General features: G+C 44.8%; 1 long non-coding RNA gene across 1 annotated transcript; it reads left to right on the forward strand.

Moving 5' to 3' along the window:
* Positions 1-4,724: 4,724 nt before the first annotated feature.
* Positions 4,725-22,954, forward strand: LOC113926747. The gene is made up of 3 exons (XR_003521412.1): positions 4,725-4,838; positions 9,801-9,891; positions 22,504-22,954. It is a non-coding gene; the product is annotated as an uncharacterized LOC113926747 (long non-coding RNA).
* Positions 22,955-23,416: the final 462 nt, after the last annotated feature.

Here is a 23,416-nt window from a genome sequence, read left to right on the forward strand (position 1 = left end):
GACTTTTCCCCCTCCCCTACAGTGTGTATGTATGTTTGTATGTATATATGTGATAACCGTGTATATGCAGAGGGACATTGATCTCATCTATTGACTCAGCAAGGCTTTATGGAGGAGGCAACAAGTCTCAGGATAGATGGCTTATTAGAATAGGAGGAAATGAGAAATTTGAGGGAATCCTCAGGCAAGAGAGGGATGAACATCAGAAGTTAAGTCTGAGATCCAGTCTCTCTCAGTGGGGTTTCTCACCTGAACCATATAATACAGAAAATGATCTGCATAACTATTTTCTCAACTCTTCCAAAGGTGTTGTTACAGAAAGAGAGTGGTTCAATGTCCTTTAGGAGTCATTTTCAAAAAAAAAAAAAAGTATACTGTAACCTTCCTATACAGCTATTAAAAAAGATAAAGAGGGCTAGTATATAACATGGAAGAATATCCGTGATTTAATGGTAAATGCAAAAGAGAATGTCTTGAATAGTAAGCATAGAACATCCCATTTTATTTTTAGAAATCCTATGTACAAATACGTAAAAGGAAAACAAATCCTGGAAGAATCTACATCAAACTGTGGAAGAAGCCACCCTTGGACAATGAGGTTTGAGTGAAAGTAATGGGTGAGCAAGGACAAATTTTTACACTTTATTTTTACTCCTCAAATGTCTTCAGTGAGCATCTACTTCTTTTGCAATTAAGAGTACTTTTTTTTTTCTCGAATCACTAGTTGATATATGACTCAAAAAACTAAGATAGGAAAACTTACCAGGCATACGGTAGTGAGAGAAGAAAGTAGTAGAAGTAAGCAGAGGAGTGATTACAGGTGTTTGGAGAAGCGCTGAGTGATCAGAAAGTATGCAGGCTGAAATATTACGTGCTGGCAGTGGTCCAGAGACAGGCTGGAGCTGGATGGGTCGTCCAGGAGAAGGACTCGAGTGCTCTCGAAGATTGCCTCTCATTGAGTGCAGGGAGTAGCCACCTGCCTCCGTAACTTCATGCCCTGGATGAGGAGGTACAATCAAGGTCTCCTGGCCCCTCACATCAGTAACCGGATCAGAGCATCCCAAATGTCAGTCATTCTCGTAACATCTTCATGATGGGTACCATACCTTCACAGGAACTCTCCAATCACTCCTTTCTAAAATCTAAATAAATTTGGCTCCATTCTGAGCAATAACACCCATGAAATGAGTTTCTATGTTAGTTATATTTTCTACTTCACATTATCTATTAAAATAATTTTAATGCACTTAATCTGTATGCCATCTAAAATTGTCGGAGCATATTTTGGGAAATACCAAGTTATGATACATATTAGATATGTTATATTACATTATTATCATTGAAGTCATGCTACTTAGAAGAGGAAGGGGGGGCCGGGGGGACCTGGGTGGCTCAGTTGGTTGAGCATCCGACTCTTGATTTCACCACAGGTCATGATCTCGGAGTTGTGAGATCAAGCACCGTGTCAGGCTCTGTGCTGAGCGTGGAGTCTGCTTAAGGTTCTCTTTCTCCCTCTCCCTCGGTCCCTCCCCCATCCTGGCTGTGCATGCTCTCTTTCCCTCTCATTCTCTCTCCAAAAAAAAAAAAAGAAGAAGAAGAAGAAGAAGAGGAAGACAGGGGTATCAGGTACTTAGACAGAAAGCATCTGTATTTAAAACAATGTTGATAACTGGAAAAATAATCATTAATCTGCAGACAGTCTTCATGTGTATTAGTGAAAGCCCCACTAGGGAAGAGGAAGGGGTGCTTGGAATAGGACTTTACAGGAATTAGACCTGACAAAACTACAGACGGAGCTGAGAGGTAAAGGTCTGATGAGGAGAGCTGGAGGTTCAGAAGAATCCCCTAACCATCCCTCCTGAAGCATCGGTGCAGATGGACAATTTGGAGCTTGCAAGGACCCAGGAAGCCAGGCATATCCAGCTAATGGAAAGGAACCACAGTGGAGAGCTGGTGGGGAAGTCTGCTGTCTCCCCATCTGGTGGTGGGCCAGGGGTGCTGTTGGTTAGCACGGCCAGTGGGGAGGAAGAGCTGAACCCAGAACAGGGAAATATGAAGCAACTGGCGGTAACTGACAGCTCAGCATCTGTTTCTCTCAGAGCATGCTGTGGTCAACTTTCTTTTTTTGACCAACTCAAACTCGGAACCACACAAGGAAGGGGATTCTGGGAACTAGAGTTTCAGCTAAGACACACTGACACATCACACAGCCAGCATACCATGAGAAGAACATGTAGGGCTAAGGAACAGGAGATGGAAAGTTCTGACTTAAGGCAAGAATGGGGACCAGAGGTGCAACCATAATGCTGTGGTTAAGACAATGAACCTAAGTCTAGGGTCACAATGAGTTACCTGCTAAGGGGATGTTTGGCTCATTCTTCGGGCCGGCCTGAGCTTAAAAGGACAGAAATCCAGACGTTGTTAGACCTGAACACAACACAAGCAGCTGACAGCCACCTGGCTCCACTCCTCCTCTGCACGCATTTATGTTCACTGCATTACCCTGCAGGACTGTGAGTTTGTAACCTTGATGTTCATGCACAGGCAATTTTTTAGGTCATCTGGACATTCATCTGACAGGTTTTCATTGAGCACCTACATACCAAACACTGTTCCAGAAGCAGAGGATACAGCAGTGAACTCAGTAGATCAAATCTCTGCTCTCCTGGGAAGCTGTGGGGGACAGGTAATGGCCAATACATGTACCCACTCTATGTGGGATGGAGATGAGAGCGCTGAAGTAAGGGCAGGGTACAGGTCTAGAAAGGGGCTGGGATGTTCTTTTTAGATAAGGTGATCAGGGAAGCCCCCCCGAGGAGGATGTGGATGAAGGATGGAGTCATGCAGCTCTCTGGAGGGAAAGTCTTCCAGACACAGAAACAGCATGTGAGACGAGATGCTTCAGGTGTTGGAGGAACCACAGAGTCAGGCATGACTGTGGCAGCAAGGGCCAGGAGGAGAGTGATAGGGCATGAGGTCTGAGGCCAAGGAAGCCTTCGAATTTCATCTCATTCGAAGTGGAAGGGCCCTGAGGGTTTGAGCAGCAAACTGACCTGCTCTGAATATGAGGGAAATGGAGCAGCTCTTCCCCAGTCGGAGCTGACTGGAGCTTTGTGGATGGTTTATACCTGAATAAATAAGTAGAGCGAGAGAAAATATGAGTGATAATTGAACTCTTAACTGAAGGAAAGCACTGAAGAATTGAGACAGCTCATTTTTCTTAATATAGATTATTTTGTTTTAAAACTATGCCCTGTAAGTAGCCAAGGGTCTTATCTGTCAGAAACTTGGCCTCTGGCTTTAGTGTGGGTCCACTGCTCGTCTAGAGGCCAGGCCCCAAGATGGGGCCTGAGACAGCTGGGCAGTGGCATCATGTCAGCTTCCTGCTCTACCTGCTCTAGTCTCTCCCCATGGTGGAAGCAGATGAAGGGAGGGATTGTTCCCTGAGACAGGGGGTCTAACTGGCGACAAGGAAAGGCAATGATGGAAGAAATGTGCTAAGTCAGAAGAGGACTTAGCATAGGGAACAGGTTGTGTGAGTGTCATTTCAACTTCAACTTCTATTTCATGGCTGAATGCCAGTCCTCATGGTCATAAAGTATTAAGAGCTGGAACAAAATAGTTTAGAGAACTTCAAGTCCTATAAACGATCAAACTGTGCTGAGGAGGCCTAGGATTCCCCAGAGGTGACTCAGAGACAGTTTGGAGAGGGGATGTGAGGGAAGGCTGGCGGGTCTCCTCCGTCCTGACCTCCATCCCACTGTTCCCATCTAGGTTAGACTAAATGTTTATCTAACGTTATTCTTGAAGGAACGGTTTTGCAGGTAAAAAATAAAAGTTTTGAAAATCACAATCAAATCCAGTTTAATCCTCTCATTGCGGAGATGAAAAAGGGCTCAGAGATTAATTACAAATGTTCTGGACAGCCCTTCTCAAACCTGGCCTCCTCATCTCTTGTTGCCTAGCAGCGATGTTATTTAATGAGCACTTACTAGGAGTCAGTCACTTGACTGAATTTTGTACAATCTTTCTCTCATTAATCCTCCAATAAACCTTTGAAGTAGGTACTAACGGTCCCATTAATGAGAAAATTGAGATTTAGTGAAGTTAAGTCGTGTTTTAATGTTTCACAGCTAAAGAGTGGAAAAGACAAGATACAAACCCAGGCCAACCTAATAACACCCAAGCTATAACTCATAAACGCTATGCTATCCTTAAAACAAACCAAACCAAGCCAAACTACCAGCCAAAGTGATTCTCATTATCATCCAAAAAAATCTGTTAAAATGTTTAGAACAGCCATAGAGGCTAATGTAACATTTAGAGAGCTTTTAATATTTTATTAAATATTCTTTATATAGTGTCCGCTATAAGCAGACCACTCTTATAGGGGACTTACAAATATTAACTCACTTAATGTTTCCAATAGCTCCAAGAGGGAGTTTCTGTCAATAGTCCCGATCTGCAGACGAGAAAACCAAGGCACAGAAAAATTTTAAAAATTTAAAAATTTGTCCCTTACTGGTAGAGGAGGGATACGAACCTATCAAATGCTACACATAAAACGAAGTAATTCAGGAGACAGGCTACTTTCCAACCTGTGCACTCTTCAATCCGTACTTCCTAGGTCACCGCAGAAAAGAAAGGAACGTGACAGGCTTTACGCGCCAGGGCCCGATGTGCCGGCATTACTTCCTCTCACCCCCCATTGGCTGGGACCCAGTCACATGACCACAATTAACTACAAGGGAAACCCGGAAATGAAATCAGTGCGCGGAGGAGGAAGAGGAAAAAGTCGGTTGCGTCTAACAATCCCTTCTCCTATGGGGAAAGACACAGTAAGTGATATAAAAATATTCACTTGGAGGGGAAAAAAAAAAGCCAATTTCTGTATTTAGTTTTTTTTTTTAATTACACATATAGGAGGGCTAAATGAATATAGGTGGTGAGTTCCTTTGGCAAATGGCATTTTTTGAGTGGCCTCGGGCCGCAGGACGGTTCACAGAATCGACTGCTTTGTGCCTGTGCCAAGGGTAGGCAGTGTGGGAAGGCGGGGAGCCTCGCCTTTCTTCCCCCACCCCTCCTGCCATGTGGTGTGTACCCGTATTCCTTCCCTCTCAGCCCGTCTTTCCTTCACAGGCTTGTTTTGGTCCCCTCAGACCCGATTTAGGCGTGAAGCCGGGCAGGGTCCCCTCAACTCCGGTGGCTCTGGAGCAGCAAGAGAAAGAAGCTGTTCGCTGGGGCAGAGAAAGCTGGGGACAGACCCGTGCCCCGCTACCCTCAGCCCCAACACCTGCCAGCTCCAGTTGACCCGGGACAGCCCTGCTGCTCTGAACCTCAGTTTCCCCGCTGGGTACATCCGATTTCCACCAGGTGTTCTCCCAGAGTCTGAGAGGAAAGTCCTATCGCATGTGGGTGATAGGAGCTATTTCCGGGGCCTGGGAGGATGAAAATCAAGGCTACTTGGGGTAAGAGGTGGTTCCACCTCAGAAGGTGGCAGAACAAAGTGATGACTCAGGGATAAGTGGGCCACGGAAAAGAAGTGTTGACCCTTCCCCAGCGCACACAGATGCCCCAAAGCCACTAAAGCACACAGGCTGCCGGGCTGAGCAGGGAATGAGGGCCCTAAGGGAACACCCTGGGGCAGGCACACTCCCACCCTTTGGGGACCAGGGAAGCACCTGGAGATCCTGGTGGGCGCAGCGGTGAACGAGGGAGCCCTGGCCCAGTCCAGCCCCAGCTGCTGCCTTGTAGGAATTTGGGGCCATGGCTGCAGGAGTACTAATTTTTCTTTTTTTTTCTTTATTTAAATTTAATTTAATTAACATATAGTATATTATTAGTTTCAGAGGTAATTTAGTGATTCATCAGTTGCATATAACACCCAGTGCTCATTACATCCCATGCCATCTTTAATTCCCATCACCCAGTTACTCCATCTCCCACCCCACCCCACCCCCGCCCCTTCAGCATCCCTCAGTTTGTTTCCTAGAGTTAAGAGTCTCTTATGGTTTTCCTCCCTCTCAATTTTCATCTTATTTTATTTTTCCTTCCCTTCCCCTATGTTCATCTGTTTTGTTTCTTAAATTCCACATATGAGTGAAATCATGGGATATTTGTCTTTGATTTATTTTGTTTAGCCTAATACCCTCTAGTTCCATCCAAGTCATTGCAAATGGCAAGATTTCATTCTTTTTGCAGAATACCTGTTTTTCAAAAGGAATGGAAAATCGGGACTTTCTTTCTTTTTTTTTTTTTAAAGATTTTATTTATTTGACAGAGAGAGACACAGTGAGAGAGGGAACCCAAGCAGGGGGAGTGGGAGAGGGAGAAGCAGGGCTCGATCCCAGGACCCTGGGATCACGACCTAAGCCGAAGGCAGACACTTAATGACTGAGCCACCCAGGCACCCTGGAAAATTGGGACTTTCTGTGACTCTTCATTCTAAATTGCTGATATCTGCTTTAAACCATTTAAAAAACACTACAAGTTAAACAAAACATGTGCACAGGCCAGAATGACCCCAGGCGGACAGTGTGTGGCCCGGGATTAAGTCCACGGGACACAGCCCCCCACCGAGAACTGTCTTTGTCCAATCGGGAGCCGTTGGGGATGCTGTCCTGGTGTTTGCAGATGTTCTGTGTTTGTGGCCCCGGAGCAGCAAGGCCCTGGACTCACTGAACAGGAAGCAATTAAGATGAGGACCAAGTGGTGATGGTTAACCGCCAGGAGCACTTTCCAGCAGGAGGGAGTAGACCTCATTCTTCCTGATGGCCACGGAGCTCAGAGCCCTGGACTCAGCTGCACAGAATGACGTGCTCCTGCGCAGGCCTCAGCTTCTCAGACCCCCCGCCCCCCCCGCCCCCCCCCGCCCCCCCCCCCGCCCCCAGGCCTCGGCCCCGCCCCCGCCCCCTGCGCGTCAGCTCCCCGGTGTGGTTGGGCTGGCTCAGCACTGCCGTGGTCGGTGGGGGTGCACCTGCCTGGAGACTCCAGGGGTGTTAAATTTATGACTATTGGATTGAACTAAAAACACATAGAAAGCTTGATGTTTGTACAGATCCCATGGGGAAACCTTTGTAAGCCAAAGAATCTTCTGGCAAGGTGGATGAACCATGCCTTATCTCACTGAAGCCCTCCTAATTTCTTGTACACGTTCAGAATGTGAGAATCCGGCTTTCTGAAATTGAGGCTCATGTAAACCTCAAGCAGGAGAGTTGGGAGACACGTTTGGACGCTACTTCAGGGGTGGGAATGCCCCTCACCCATAACCCTGTGATCGGCAGGGTGGGGTGGGGGGAGAAGGTTGAGAGCCAAATGCAAGTAAAAAGGCAAGACTTTGAGAAAAAAATAATTGTATTTGTAAAACTACTCATGATTTAAAAGCATGACTTATTTAAAATGGTTAAATTTATGTAATTATTAAAGTATATTAAATTGCAATTATATTTAATGTCTATATCAACATAATGAATTCATTAACATATCAATTTTTATGATCATTAAAATTATTTTTAAGTTGTTAACAACAGAAAACAAACTATAAACTTGCTAAGGGATAGATTTCGCTTATAATAATACATATATACTGTGCTGAGAAGAAGGAAACAAAGAATTGGAAGCGAAATAAGAACAAAAGACAAGAAGTCCTGGAAGAAAGGACCCAAATAACTGTTGACGGCTGGAAAACTACTCTTCCAAGCTGCTGAGGCTGCTGACCAGTTATGGAACTCCCAGGAAGCCATTAAACCTCTCTTTCTGTCAGTTTCTTTGCCTATAAAAATGGGAATTACACAGCCAACCCTATTCATCTACCTTATATCTACCTCATATGCTGTTCAAAGGTCTTAGGGCATTCTTGTGAAATCATTGGAAAATTACAAAGTTCTATAAGACAGTAAAATAGTTATGATAATATAAATTTTAATAATATAAATGACAAAAGCATAGACCAGACAAAAGTAGGCGAAGAGTGTCCAAAGAATGGGAGAGTTGGAGGAGTGGTTCTGTTGGTTCTGCCTGCTTCATAGATGTGGCCATCAGAACACATTTTCTCCTGCTCTCTCTGCCCTTTGAAATTCAAATCGTCTTTGTCATCTTTTGAATGGCTCTGATTGGCCTTATTTCCAACTTCAGGGTTTACATTTTAAATAAATGCTTGCGCTGACATGGATTTTGTTGAAGTGCAATATGTGAAGAAATTTTGAGATTTACATTGGCTTGACCATGAATTCCTGGACACTGAAAATTCCTTGTCCTTGACCTTTTATCAGAGATTGTTTTCTTCCCATCATAAGTGCCTCAACATTAGATTTGGGACCAGCATGTGTTTAATTATTCCAAGTCATATTTTTTATAGCCTAAGAGTACGGATGGTGGTTCCAGGGAAGGATAGGTGCAGCTATGAGCTGAACCTGAGGAAAGACAAGATCTCCTTGACCATGGGTTGCTCTGGTGTAGTGACTCTCAAACAGATTTCCTTTGGTCACTTCTTATGGTTCTCCAATAACTTAATGAAATCTGAATTCTTTTTTGTCGCAAACCAGCCCCTTGACAATCTTGCTGTAATCCCTTTTCCACTTAGTCCCCTAATAAGCCTAGGATAATACAGGATGATGCAGTGCAGCAGGCTTAAAGAGCAAACAGTCCAGATTGTATGTGGAGGATGGAGGGTGCTGGGGGGGAGCGGTCTCCAGGAAAAAACAACAATAATAAAATGATACACCATCTGATATGCTTAAGCATAAAAATGTTGGTTAATAAATAATCTGATGGGGGAAAAATGAAGTCTCAGTATAAAGAAAGCAAACCAATGAAACCTACTGGAAAACAAAACATTTTGCAAGAATGAAAACATAATAGTAGATTACTTGGGTTTTGCAATGAGTATTATTCACAAGAACATACTAATGTCAGTACCTTTATTGATTTAGCTAATAATGGGATACAACTATTGGGAGGATGGCAAGAAAGGACGTGGGGGTAGGGAATGTAGGAGCACGAGATCTTCATCTAGCGTAGCAGAAAATCAATAGATAATGTCCAAGTTTTTTTTTAATAGTTCCATAAACATACTACTTAGAACTCTAGAAATAAATATCACTCCCTTCAGTATACCAATTATAGAGGTCTGTCTTCATGTTCTAGATGCTCGGTTTAAAAATGTCTTGCTCTTCCAGGAAGCATTTATAGCTCATTACCAATCCCCAAGGCACAATATACACTCTTGTTAAGGTTCATTATTACAGACGATGGATGTTAATCCCTCTTTTGAGTCTTTTTTGAAATTTTTGAAAATTTTTTTATCAACTTCTTACAGGATTAAATTAGGTGATCGTAATTTTTTACCTTATCATTGTATCATTGTAGGGACGACAAAGAAATCATCCCGAGATCACATGTCCATTTTGCCACTTTCTGGTTGTCCATTGCACTTACATTATTAGTACTCACCTGTCTATTCTGTGAGGCTCATTTCAGTTCAATTTGGTGGTATATCTTGAAAATTACTTTCAAGTAGTTGAAATGAATGGGGGTCCTTGTCATACACACACCCGCTGCCAGGTGTGGAACTGCTTCTCGGGCCTGTAAATGACACGAGGCATCTGACATGAACTTGATGATGATGTCAGTGACAACTCATACATGATGTGAGTCATTTAATTACTTTCAATATAAAAATTAAATACAGAAGTTCTAATATGCTTATCCTTTATTCTAGTGAGTTGTGTGTCATCCCCTCGCCCCCTCAGGGTCACAAGGTAAGTCCTTAAAGGGCTCACATCAATGTATTCACTTTTCAGTCTTTCCTAAAATGTCTCTGAGGCACCAAGGCGAGAGCGTGGACCATCAGGCGCACTAAGGGAAAGAGGAACTTTGGCCAGTGCAAAGTAGGTAAGATAATTCCTTGAGTTCTTTTTTTCATTGTCACATTTTATGTATATTTTGTTTTCCATTTAAGAACATTATACCTTTGCAGGTTTAATCAAACACATTTGCATCAAAGTCAGGTAATTATACTCAACTAATGAATCACTGAACTTTATAGCAAAAACTAATGATCTACTATAACTTGGCTAATTGAATTTTGAAGAAAAAAAGAAAGAAAAAAGAAAAAAAGGTAAATCTGACAAAAAGTGGTTTCTGGCAGAAGTCTGTGTTTAGCTTGTTGTTCAAGTACCTTGAATTTTTAAAGCACATTAGTAGGATAAAGGAGTAATGTTGACTTGAATTTATCACTGAAGAAAACCAGCTATTGACCAAAGTGTTCATCCACGTGCTCCCTAGGAGCCTCTAGCTTCCCAGCAATATTAATAAGAACTCAGAGCTTCCAGGTAATAACTTTTAAAGGCTCCTCTTTTCACTATCGAATAACCATGGGTAGCCTTAAGGGTGGTTGGCTGCTTGTAATAACTCAGCAATTGAAAAAATGAGTGTAGAATATATAGTGAATGGGGGTGCAAAGGAGGACACGTATTTGTAGGAGAAAGCTGTTAATTGGAATACAAACCTTTTCCTCAAGACATGGACATAAATAATACAAGACAGAAGCTTAGAATTTCATAAATGAAGTGTGGATCCAGGGCTGTGGGATGTCGAGCGGGAGGGAGGAGTGAAAGTGGAGCCAAGGCATTACAATCTTGAAGGAGGAGGCGTTGCAGGTGACCTGGGGACAGGACTGAGAAATCCAGAGATGGGCAGAAGTAAGGAAGAGGCTGTACCACCAAGGGGCCACAGCAATGATTTCTGATATTTTTAAATGGGTAATTAAATAGTCATTTTTTGTATATTTCCAATCCATTTTCGTTCCCATAATTGACTACACATGATATGGTAAAAACACTTATTTATATATTCATCACAGTGGCAGTTTATTCTTCAAATACACCTGCAGCTATAAATGTAATTTTAAGGCATGATGCCAAAACTCGGAAATGCTAGTTGCTAGTTCTTAGGAGTTCTACTTTATACATATTGTTTGAATTAGACTCCTTTTTTTTTTTTTGTAGGAGCAAAGAAAATTAAATAGTACTAAACGGTTTGTAGCAAAAAACAGTGGTCCCTGCCTTACCCCTCCACCTCCCATGCTTCTGGTTCTGATCCCCAGAGGAGATCACTTTAAATTCAACCGTTTTGTTTAAATATTGACTTCTAGTTTTCTAAATAGTATGCTTGTGTGAGTTTCTTAAAAGTAGAACCTTACCTATTGATTTTCTGTTATGCTAAATGAAGATTTGGTGCTTGTATATTCCCTTCCCCCACGTCTCTGGCCATCTTCCTAATACTTATGTCCCATTTTTAGTTAGGTCAATAAAGGTATTGACATTGGTATCTTCGTATAAATAATATTCACTGTAAAACCTAAGTAGTCTACTATTATTATGTTTCCTTGCTTGCAAAATGTTCTGTTTTCCTGGGCTTACAATTGCCTTGTCCATTTTTCCCTTTATAGTTTTCTATATGAGGAAGGCTTGATCTTCTCCTGTAAAGTTGTTTATGTATCAACCAATTTTTGAAGATACGTAAGCATATCGGATAGTCCTTTTTTATTGCTTTCCTTTTTTTTCTTGGAAACCTTCCTCCCAACATTCTCCATCCTCCTCATGCAATCTAATCTGGTTGCTTCTTCACCCAGCTACATAGTGTCATCCTCTGTTACTTTGCTGAGTTGGATTCTCTGTTTTCTGGGTGTTCTGTTCTCTTTTTTCTCCAGATTACTCTTTCGTTTCTCTGCCACATTCTGCCATAGTCAGTCTCCCGTGGTCCCCAAAGATCCATGCTGCCTGAGGTTTTTGCTCTTATGGAGTCCCCTCCTCCACTGAATCAGGGCACACCTGAATTGAATGCAGTAAAAGGGACGATGTGTCACTTCCGAGGCTAAGTCACGAAGGGCACTGCGGCTCCTGCCTAACTCTGTCGGATCTCGCTGGCTCTGTGGGAAGTCAGCTACCATGTCACAAAATACCCAGCCTGTGATGGGGAGGTAGTGCAAAAGTTCATTTGTTTCCAGGGCTGGCTGCGGGGCAGCAGCAAAGAAACCGGTAAGAGAATTTTTCATTTCAATTTTGCACTGAGTTAATATCCTTAGATTTGTTGAACATTGAACACATGAATTCACCCTAGTTTTATATGTATTTATTCATTTCTGGGCAAGTCTAAGGAGCTGGGCCATCGTTCGATTGCCCTTGGGCACCATTTGGCCTCGCTAAGTCACTGACGACTGTCATAATTTAGTGAGCTGAGCCAAAGACGCACTTCTTTCATTTGGATCTACTTAGCTGCTAATGGCATTAAAAGCAAGCTTATAAATCAAGTCACTGTATCACAAAATGTAAATCAAGATTTTCAGAAACCAAGTATATATAATCAGAGTGCTCTGACAGAAAATGGGGTTTCTCGTTGGTGATAGGTCAAGGGCTCTTGGCACCACTAATAAAACAATTTATTTAAATTGTTTATTTTGTCTTTATCTTGTACTTTCCCATCTTCTTTATGTTTCATAATGGGTACAGTATGTTCATGGACTAATAATACATTTACAGAATCTGTTAATAAATACATACACCTATATTTGGGGTGTGCATTCAAAATTTTATAACTGACAAGCATGCAAGGTCAAAAAAGTTTGCAGAGCACTGATATCATGAAGCATCCCTTTGCAAGAACTGCTCAGGAGAGGGGTTGCGTGGGGACTGCTCTCCAGGCTGGCCCAGCAAACAACCACACTGTGGCCCTTCATGCTCCCCCTTGCTCACAGCTGTGGTCTTAAGATCCAGTGTGGGTTTTGCATATTTTATCTTGTTCTATGAGGTAAATAATTATCCCCATTTTCCAGATGAGGACACTGTGACTCTCTGGGCTGAGTAAATGGCACCACATTATATAACTGTAAGTGGCAGAGTCTGCATTTGAAACCCAGACCAGACTGACTCCAAAGCATATGTTCCTTTTATCATTATGCTGGCCAGACCTTCCACACACGTGGCCTTTCTACAACTCCATTTTCACTTCATGAATCCTCTGCTTTACCATTCCTAAGACGTGCAACTCTTTTACACTTGAAAACTTGAAAAATCAGGCTGCGTCGGTGGCCAAGGGGCAGCCCCAACCAGTGGTCACTGTGCTTGTGCACGCTTCGCCGGCATTCTGGGATCGAGTCTGGCCTCTTGCAGCCACTCATAGTTTCGGACCACAGCAATTTAACGAATTCTGTGTATTGAGAAACATGACCTTTTCCCCAAGTTTAACATTTGCACTCCCTTCAGCCAGGGAGATACGGTTTCTCTAGCAAATCGTGCCCGGTTCTCTTCACACCTTTGTTTCTGCTCTTTCTTCTGTCGGGAACATCCTTCTCTCATTTTCTTCCTGGTTGGCAGTTTTCCAAACTTCAGTTCAAGCCTCACCTTCTCAGAGATGCCTTCTGACAGCCTCTGACATGTTTCTCCCTCGTCAGCCTCACCATTATTCTTGTTGCTCTTGGAGATCAGGGCTTCAGCCACCTCTGTGAACATTAGCATACAGAACTTTGCATAGGGTAGTCAATATATGCAGCAAATGTTTGTTGAATGAACACATGAGCAAATGAATTAATGAAGGCAGCATTTCCAGGGGATGGAGATGGTGGCCATCACGGTGGGGCCAAGACCAGCTGGAGATCCATGCAGTCATCTTTAGTCTGGAAGCAGCACTGTGCAGTAGAGGGCACTCAGCCTTTGGGGGAAAAAAAAAAACAAAACAATAAGAAAAAAACACTGAGTTTGAGTCTCAGCATGGGCAGTCACCAAAGTGAGACCATTTTTCTCTCCCAGGCTGGTAGCTGGAGGCCTCCTGTGGGAGCTGGTGGGCAGGAAAGGACAAATGGAACTCACAATTGTGGGGCGCCACTGAAGCTTGATGGGGGTGAGCACCATTGGACACTCACCCTCATGCCACTGGTGGCCATGCAGTAGGCGCAAAAAGAAAAAGGAAGCAGGCTGGCTTCCGGGAAGAGAAGCGTCTTCCTAGCGCCCTCTACTGGCAAGGTTCAGCACCATACCGGCAGCAAAGGAGAAAAGCTTACCTCAGAGCCCAGTTCTGTGGCCCAACAAGCCATGGAAGGAGAATTTAGAGTTGAGGGGCAATAAACTGATAAATGGCATACCCCTCCTTTCCTTAAATGTATTGAAAGAATGTACAACGAAATGTATAGTTTCGAGAAGGATTCATTTCCTCCCAGAAAGTAGCCAGAGGCTAGTGGCCACATGGGAGAGAATTTATTCTCACAGGGGTTCTTAACATTTTTAGCTGTCGGTACGTGGTGAAGCCTGTCTGTCTCTTCTCAAGATAAGGTTTTAAAATACGTAATCTAGGGATGCTTGAGTGGCTCATTCAGTTGAGCATCTGTCTTTGGCTCGGGTCATGATCTCAGGGTCCTGGGATGGAGCCCCATATCGGGCTCCCTCTGCCTGCTGCTCTCCTTGCTTGTGCGTACTCGCTCTCTCTCTCTGAAATAAATATTTTTAAAAATTAAAAAATACATAATCTAAAATGCATAGAACTACAAAGAAACCAATTACATTGAAATACAGTAATAAAAATACTTTTTATTTTTTTAAGTTTATTTATTTATTTATTTGAGAGAGAGAGAAAGAGAGCACGCACAGAGGGAGAGGGAGAGGGTGAAGCAGACTCCCTCCTGGGGAGAGAGCCCAATACAGAGCTCGATCCCAGGACGTTGAGATCATGACCTGAGCGGAAGGCAGACACTTAACCAACTGAGCCACCCAGGTGCCCTGTAAAAAATACTTTTTAAATAACTAAGTTTGTCATATAGTTTGCTGGTTAATTTTATCTGTCAACTTGACTGGATCATGGAGTACCCAGATGCTAGGTTAAACACTTTTTTGGGGTGTATCTTTAAGGGTGTTTGTGGATGAGATGAGCATTCAAATTGGGAGAATGAGTAAAGCGATTGCCCTCCCCATTGTGGGTGGGCCTCATCCAATCGGTTAAGGGCCTGAATAGAACAAAAAGGCAGCGGAAGGGTCTGTCTGACCACTTGCACTGGGATATCATCTCCTGACCTCCTGGGACTTCTCTCATCCGCTGCGCTCCCCACCCCCCATCTCTGAGGACTATTATCACTGGCTCTCCTGGGTCTCCAGCTTGCATGTGGCAGACCATGGGGCTTCTCAACCTCCCTAATCATGTCCGTCAATTCCTCATAATAAGTCATTAGTTTTGATTCTCTGGAGAACCCTGACAAATACCTCAAACGCTTCTTTATTAATGCATTAAAAAACAAGATCCAGCATGGGTCTAAAAGCTACATCATTTCCAAGTAGCAGTGCCTGGAAATGACATTGTGGGATCTCTGTAACCACTCTGAGGTGGCCTGAAAATAGTTTGTATCAGAGGGTGCTATTCCTGGTGGTGGTGCTGACACGCATAATCGAAGAACATACTACATTTCAGTGAGAGGTTTTTGGGGGAAAGAAAGATGCAATTCTATATAAGTTTGTGGAGTCTCTGAGTTCAGAACCTCCATCAGGAGGTAATTCCAGCATTAGCACTGAGGCTGACCTAGACCTCACTGCACATCAGGCAGGTGTTTTCTTTTTTTAAAGATTTTATTTATTTTTTTGACAGGGAGAGAGTTAGCAAGAGCAGGAACACAAGCAGGGGGAGTGGGAGAGGGAGAAGCAGGCTTCCCGCCGAGCAGGGAGCCCGATGCGGGGCTCGATCCCAGGATCCTGGGATCATGACCTGAGCCGAAGGCAGATGCTTAATGGCTGAGCCACCCAGGCGCCCAGGCAGGTATTTTTGAAACTCACACCACGGGCTCGAATCACCTCAACCCACCTCACCCCAGTGTTCCGGTGCGCACACAGTACTGTTGTGGAAGCTTCAGGCTCTTCTCTGCATGAGCCCGTAACCGAAGGCCTGCGCTCTTCCTCGCCCCCCCCCACCCCCCCACCCCCGTATTTACTGCCTCCTGCTCTGGAAGCGGTGCAAAAACACAACTGCCCGTGACCTTAAATGTGAGGAAGAGGGAAGCTCCCAGCTCCACAGTGCTCCATCCCATGAAAACACGACACACTTCATAGTTTTTGGTGGCGGGGGGGGCGGGGGGGAGGGGTCACATGGTTTTGCTCACGCACAGGCCAAGTGAGTCAGTCAAAGAGGACACACTTGTCTGTTTGCTTGGGTGGCGCTAGATAGGACAGCTGACCCACTGACCACTGGGCTGGCGAGGATGAAGACAAAGCTGACTTCTCTCGTTGTGTCATCTAGTTTGGAAACCTAAGTCCTGAAAGGCAGGCCCAGAAGATAGGGCAGAGTGGCCCAGACTGGCCAGCACAGGCTGGAACACAGCCGTGAAGTCCAGGGACTGCATGTTTGCTTTTTGCCCAATTCTACTCTCCCTTGGGGCAGCCTCCTAACAAATGAAAAAAGAAAAAGGAAAAGGTGCTGGCGTGCTTTACTGGTGTGTTCTTTTCCTCTGGCATATGTCTGTCAAGCTGTGGTGTGTCCCAGGCACTGTGCTGGGTGCTGGGGAAATAATGATGTAGTGTTCCAGGCCTCTGGGAGCTCAGTCTAGTGAGAGAAACAGACAAGGAGTAAAAAAATTACAGTGTAGTGTGATTGATAACTGTATAGGCTCAGAAGTATATCCAGTGCTGTGGGAGCAGGGAGCCAGGAGGGCCCATTCACTCCATTTTTAAAAAATGACATGATTGATTTGAACGTTGCTAAGAGATGGGGCACCTGGGTGGCTCAGTCAGTTAAGCATCTGACTCTTGATCTCAGCTCAGGTCTTGATCTCAGGGTTGTGAGTTCAAGACCCACGCTGAGCACAGAGCCTACTTTAAAAAGTAAAAGTTGCTAAAGAGTAGATATTAAAAGTTCTCATCACAAGACAAAATATTTATAACCCTTGAAGGTGGTGGATGTTAACTAACTTATTGTGGTGGTCATTTTACAGTATATACAAATCTCAAATCCTCATGTTGCATACCTGAAACTAAGGTAAAGTTATATGTCAGTTATCTCTTAATAAATTGGGGGGGGAAATGCATATAAGGCAGATATAATCAAAGTAAATGCTTTCACATATGCAAAAAAAGAAAAAATGACGGGCAAAAAGCTTTACTTTAAAAAAATGTTTAAAGTTTATTTATTTGTAATCTCTACACCCAACATGGGGCTCAAACTCACAACCCTGAAATCGAGTCACATGCTCCCCCTGACTGAGCCAGCCAGGTGCCCCAGCAAAATGCTGTATTTTAAACTATAAAAATAAAACCCTCTAAATTCTAGGTTACTTTTCTTTTTTGTGGTTTTACCCTAATCAGAAATATAAGCAACACATATCAAGTCAAGAGGAGAGAGTAGGGACAGAATTTCTTTTCATGACCCCTTGAGAAAGTACTCGATTTCCACCCCCTCCCACTTCCAACACACCTTTACCTCAGGCCCACTCCTTCCCGGAGCCAACAAAAAGGCCAAGACGTCAAAAACAAGAATAAAACCGTTTATAGAATTCCATAAAGCAGCCAACATTGACAACTCATTCTGGGCGCCATCCCTCTGAGAGACATGAGCCAGTTCCTAACTGGGGAGGATCGGGGGAAACTGGGACAGAACTCAGTCCTGGGCGATACCGCGCACCCCAGCCACCGCGCAGCGGGTTGGGCCGATGCCCGGAAGCCCGGCCAGCTCTCGTGGGCTGTGGCATCCTGCTTCCTTGGGGACGTTGGGCAGGATGAGGCTGGGTTGAGGCCTCTGGGGAACCATGGCAGTGTTTCCATGCAGGTTGATGGAGGAGAGGCCCCAAGATCTCTTCTTAATGATAACCCAGTGGCCCTCATTGCCTGGGTGGAGAAGTGGGGGCAAGAAGCTGGAGCTGAGCGCCTGAGCGCCAGCACAGTTGTAGCCTTCATGGCACTCGAGTAATTAACACGTTTCTGGGCTAGCCGGCACTAAAGTAATGGGAACTGGCATGTCCTCCTTACCTTGCCCCGCCAGAAATAAAAGAGTAAATTAATTGTCCAATTTGTACATTTGGAGAGTGCTAGGAGCAAAACCAGCATTCCTGCATCAGGCACATATTTGGCCTCACCCAGCTGTGTTACCCATGAGCCTGAAGAAGAAGAAAAAAAAATCGATTTCTTGATTGTGAAAATCATTCTTTCATGAACTTTTTGAATAGATTCTCCAAAATGAACACTATACATTTTGTCTAGTCTTGGAGGGGGAAAAAAATATCTGCAAGGAAAATTTGAGTATTTGTAACATCCTCCACGATCCAACAAACATGAACCCCTCATCAGACATCCCTCTGTGGGCAACTCCCTTAAACCGAAGCCAACAGGCGAGTGAACAGGGGAGGTCCCCGAGGGCTTACGCAGTCACAGTCTCCATGTGTCCTGACAGCACAGAGAATTACTACGGTGTGCCTCCCAGCAAAGCCCTATTCCATACATTCTGGGCCTGGGACGAAATAGGAAGTGCCCAGGTGCCAAAGTAAATGAGGTTCCTCCCTGGAGTGGTGCCAAGGCCCTGAGTTTAGACCACAGCTGAAAGGGCCCTTGGAAAACTTTTGGAAACTTCTCCTAGGAAAATGGAAGAAATTCACACACTGTCCCTGTGTCCAGTGAGAAGGCTCCAAATCTGCTCTGCAAACCACCACAGGGCGGTGCAGCTCTCAGAAGTGGGGCCTTCATCTGTCCTGAGGAGGCCCCTGACAGACACTCCAGACGCTCGGTCTGTTTTGGAAGTAGTGAGCAATTCTGAGTCAATGAGCCTGAACCCGGAGAAAGGGGACCTTCTCGCCAAAGGCTTAGGTCCCAGGTCTAGGGCAACTTCTCATCTCTCCCCCTTCCTCCTCTTTCCCTCCAATCCCCCTGTTACTCACTGCCCCAGAAATACCACTCTGCAAGAGACTTTCAATGTGGCACCTGCCACGGAAGCCAAGAAGTGGGTTCTGGGAGCTAAGTGAGGAATGACCTGGGCAATGGGGGAAGACGATTGAAATTAATCCCAGAAGAGCTATGTACGAGGACAAGGGGGTGGTGGGGGCCTGTCTTCTGATGAGCCACGATGGCTCAGGTGTGGCACCTCCAAGCCCTCTCCTCCCACCCCTCCATGTGACAGAGGAGTGAGCACGTGCAGCCTGCTCTCAGCTGCTTTCTGGGCCCCCAGCTGGAGGCCCTGCGCCCTCGTCGTCACAGGGGGCTCTGCAGTCCCCGACATGCAGGAAGGGAGGGGCACCAGGGGAGAACCAGTGCCTGTTCATCCCTGACTCCTGCCGTGTGATTCCGTTCAGTTGTTGCCCAGAGCTCCCACTCCATTGGGGCGCAGCTCCCACTCCACTGGGGCGCAGCCCCCCCACCCCATGCCCCAACAGACACTTGAGCCCCTTCAGAGTTGAGTCTGAGCTCTTGTGTACCTGACTAAGCAGAACTTAAAGTAGCTGCCAAAAAGGAAAGGATCAGCTGGTTGTCTGCCTGGGGGGATGCACCGGCCACCCCCCTGTGTGGTCACTTAGTGGTGCCACCCAGTGCTTCTGTTTTAAGGCAAGTAGTCACTAATTACCCTGAGACATTTCTGACCCGAACAACTCAGTCCCCACATATCCCTTGTGAGGCAGAATGCTCACCTAGAGGAGTGTGGGTAAATTTGAATAGGGACCAAGTTGCCACCTCAGAAAGAGAGTCTCCTATCTTCTTCCCTTTCGAGAATGCAATGTGATAGAACCACCCCCCCCACCCTGCCCCGAGATGAGTCAGATGGGAAAGGACACCAAGGACCCCCAACAAGGAACCCAGCTCCGGGGAAGTGTGAGTCCAGTTGATAACCTGGGCCCAATGCCCCCACCAGAAGGTCCATTTGCGGGCTGGTTTGGGCTGACTGTGTGACTAAGGCTCAAAGTGTCCCCAATAAAACCAGACAAAGAGCATCCTGTGGGGCTGAGTGTAAACCCCCCTGGGGGCTTTAAGCCTCAGACAGACATAACTCTGGAGATATTGGGCTTGTCCTTTGTCCTCCCTCAAAATAAAATATGACTTTGGCTTTTGAGTTCATTTGGAGTGGTAAAAGCAAGGACACATTGAACCATAAAGACAGTTTTCAACAGTTACCCTAGAGCAAGAGAAATTATGATGGCAGAAAGTTGGAGCCCGTTCATCTTTGACTGGCTTCTCTGGCTATGAGCCTAGCCTATTGTTTGGAAGCAAGACATGCCTCTTACAGTTGAATACATCCTGGGATGCTCAGGCAAGTTTTTCGGGCATGTCTTAGGAAGAGATACAGGATGCCCTATAATTTGGGCAAATGTGGACTAAAGAAATTAAATTTAATTTAAAAAAAGGGGGCGCCTGGATGGCTCAGTCGGTTAAGCGTCTGACTTCATCTCATGTTATGGTCCTGGGGTCCTGGGATCAAGTCCCGCATTGGGATCCCTGTTCATACTCTCTCTCTCTCAAATAAGTAAATAAAATCTTTAAAAAATTAATAGAAAAAGACTATCCCACATTGGTAAAGGAGATCAAACTGGGTAGTTATTTTCAGAAATAGAACAACCTTGAAGCTATTAGCAGTATTCTCTTCCTTCTAGTATTGGTCCTTCAGATGAGTGATGTGTTTAAGGAAACTGAGCAGCATGTACAAGAATAGCACAATGTCACTGAACGGAACTTTAGCCACTTTGGGGCACTTTCAAACATGGTTTTGAATTGATTTATGAGGAATTGATTTATTAGGAAGAAAAAAAGGAAGAAATGACTGTGATAGGATCTAGCAGTTCTTTTTCTGGGTATATACCTAAAGGAAATGATCACTATCCTGAAAAGATATATATACTCCCATGTTCATTGCAGCATTATGCATTTACAATAGATGTGGAAGCAACTTAAGTGTCCATAGACAGATGTACTGATAAAGAAGATATATCATGGAAATCTACTGAGCCAACAAAGAGAAGGAAATCCTGTTATTTGTGACAATGTGGATGAAACTTGAAAGCATTATACTAAGCAAAATAAGCCAGACAAAGACAAATACTGTACAATCCCACTTACGTGTGGAATCTAAAAAAACCAAACTCTCAAAGATAGAGATCATGTTGATGGTTGCCAGAGGCAGGAGGTGGGGGTGGGCGAATTAGGTAGGGGGGTCAAAAAGTACAAACTCCTAGTTGTCAGATAAGTACGTTCTGGGGATGTGAGGTATGACAGGAGGACTACAGCAAACAATAGTAGTTTATATATCTGGAAGTTGCTAAGAGTAGATCTTAAAAGTCTCATCACAAGGGGCAAAGGTTCATAACTGTGTGAAGTGATTGATTCTAATGAGAGTTATTCTGGTGATCATTTTGCAGTCTATACATGTATCAAATCATGTTGTATACCTTAAACTAATACAGTGTTGTATGTCAATGATACTTCAATAAAACTGGAAAAAAATGAAAGGGAACAACAAGATGCTTTGCAGGTGTGGTGGGCATCCAGCGGCCTCCCTGAGGGCTCTTGTTTGTGAGGTCAAATGCTCTAGTTAAGGGCACTATGACAGGGCTCTGCATTGTCAGGAAAGTGGTGGTGTAGATGAGTTATTCATGTCTTGCTGGTGGAGGTTGGACCTAAGATGGTGGGATTCAGACAGACAGACCGAAAGAAGGGTGAAGAAATTCAAACCAAGATGAACATGGGAATCACTGTGGAATATTCCAGAGTCATTAAAGAGGCATGGCACCTCTGACTCGAGTAGGGAATAGCTGTATTTGTGGAGGGTCTTGAATGCTCCTTTCAAGATTGATTGCTATTCCCTGAAAGAGCCTGTGATAAATAAGAAGCGTTCTACATGTGGAGACACTTAGAGTCAGGTGTGGTACATGCTCAGCTGGATTACGGAGTTGAGACTCTTCTGTCTTCCACATCTCACCATCTGCTCCACAAATACCAGATCCCTGGAATGAGATGGCTGCAGAATCTTCCTCTCTTTCCCCTGAACTTTGACTACTGCTAGTCGGGGAAGGTGTTCTCAGCGAAGACTTTATAATCACAGGTAGGACGTGGTGCCCTGTCTCTACAGTGGCATCGAGGACCCAAGCTTTGTCTGTCTTTCTGATTTCCCCCCTCTGCAGGTGGTCTTTTGTCCCTTGACTGGCATCACATGGGGTGCCATCATGTCAGGCTCTTGCCCCCTCGAGACTGCAGGTGGAGCAGGAGGATCTTGCTCGCTCTTGGTGAGGGAAATATTACCCCGATGACCATGGTCAAGTTTGCTTGTATCTCATTGCCCAGAAGTGGGTCCAGTGCCCCCTGGTGGCTGCAAGGGAAGTTGTTGGAAGGAGTGCCCAAGGAAGGGGGCTGCCACTGCCTGGTCTGGGCCAATCACGACTCATCTCCTGGGACTGGGAATAGTGAGGCCAAACAAATCTGAGATTCTGAAATTAAGAAGGGAGATGACAGTTGGATAAAGATTAGTGGGGCAGTTTGGACCTTTCCTCCCATTCTCCTCTTTTCCCAGGTGAAGACATTGAGGCTGAGTAATGGAGGGCCCCGCCCAGGGTCACGGAGCAAACACAGAGCCAACACAGAACCAGAGTGTGCTCCCTCCAGGATGGCCCCTGGCTTCTCTACGGTGATGCCAACACAAAAAACCAAGTACTGTGTGGCTCGTTTCAAGTTCTGAAGGCCCTCATCTCAGTGATCGGCCTCATAGTTCATAACTCTCACTATGCATCCCCACTATGGGGAACTTTAAATCAAGGAAAGAAAATGAATGTCCAGGTTCCATCCCATGAGATTCAGATTCAATTGGTTTGGGGTGAGGCTGAAAAAAAACCCTACTTTTCAAAAGCTTTTGAGGTATAATGGTGTTTTAATGTGTCAATTTGGCCAGGCTACTGTTGTAGCCTGTGTTCCCCCAAAATTCTTATGTCAAAACCCTACCCCCCCCCGGGTGTGATGGTATCAGGAGGTGGGACTTTTAGGGGGTAAGTAGGTTTAGATGAGGTCCTGAGGGTGGAGCCCTCAGGGATGGGATGAGTGCCTTTAGGAGACACGAGAGAGCTTGCTGCTTCTCTCTCCGCAAGAATAGAGTGAGAAGTCAGCAGTCTGCGACCCAGAAGAGGACCCTCTGATCTCAGACTTCTAGCCTCTAGAACTGTGAGAAATAGATTTCTGTTGTTGACGAACCACTCAGTCTGTGGTATTCTGTTACAATAGCCCGAACTCATTAAGACAGCTATGGTCCCCTGTTATTCAATTAAACACTAACTCAGGTGTTGCTGTGAAGGTATTTGTGACTGTGATTATAGTCCATCATCAGTGGACTTTAAGTAAGGGAGACTAATATGGGTGGACCTGATTCAATCTGGTGAGAGGCCTCAAGAGCAGAGCTGAGGGTTCCCTGGTGAAGCCTGCGGACTGCAGCTTCC

Source organism: Zalophus californianus, chromosome 7 (assembly GCF_009762305.2).
Source record: "Zalophus californianus isolate mZalCal1 chromosome 7, mZalCal1.pri.v2, whole genome shotgun sequence".
Taxonomy (NCBI): Eukaryota; Metazoa; Chordata; class Mammalia; order Carnivora; family Otariidae; genus Zalophus; species Zalophus californianus.